Raw genomic sequence first — 501 nt, forward strand, 5'->3', positions numbered from 1 at the left:
ACAGTTACCCACGTTATGCAACAAAACTTGTTCCCATGATCCATGCATTCCCTATGTCAAGGACCTCTGATCTCGGTGTACACGATGGCTTTAAGTCCTGACCTCCAGGCCCTGGAAACTGACCTCACCTGCCTGCAGGAGGGGAGTGCTACTGTCCCTTCAGAAGAACTGTTAAGAACCAGGTGAGTTTCACGTACACAGCACTGTGGGCACAGGCACAGGCACAGCTCCTGAGGTCTGGAACGTCCCCTGGGGCCTCCCATCTCCCTTTAGAGTAGCAGAATGGAGCGGGCTGTGGCTTCACGGAAGAGCATTTGCCCAACCTCCTGGCTCAATCCACTGCACTGTTGGTGAAAATGTTAAGAGCAGCAGCAGAACAGATGATCTTTTGGTTCCTCAGGTGATGAAATGAAATGCATTTAAGCACAACTCCACGTAGCCTACGAGCTCCTGGAAGGCGTGAGGGATGCAGGACTTTGTGCCTTTGCCTGCCTGCCTTCA

Source organism: Octodon degus, unplaced genomic scaffold, assembly GCF_000260255.1.
Source record: "Octodon degus isolate 3935 unplaced genomic scaffold, OctDeg1.0 scaffold00056, whole genome shotgun sequence".
Classification (NCBI taxonomy): domain Eukaryota; kingdom Metazoa; phylum Chordata; class Mammalia; order Rodentia; family Octodontidae; genus Octodon; species Octodon degus.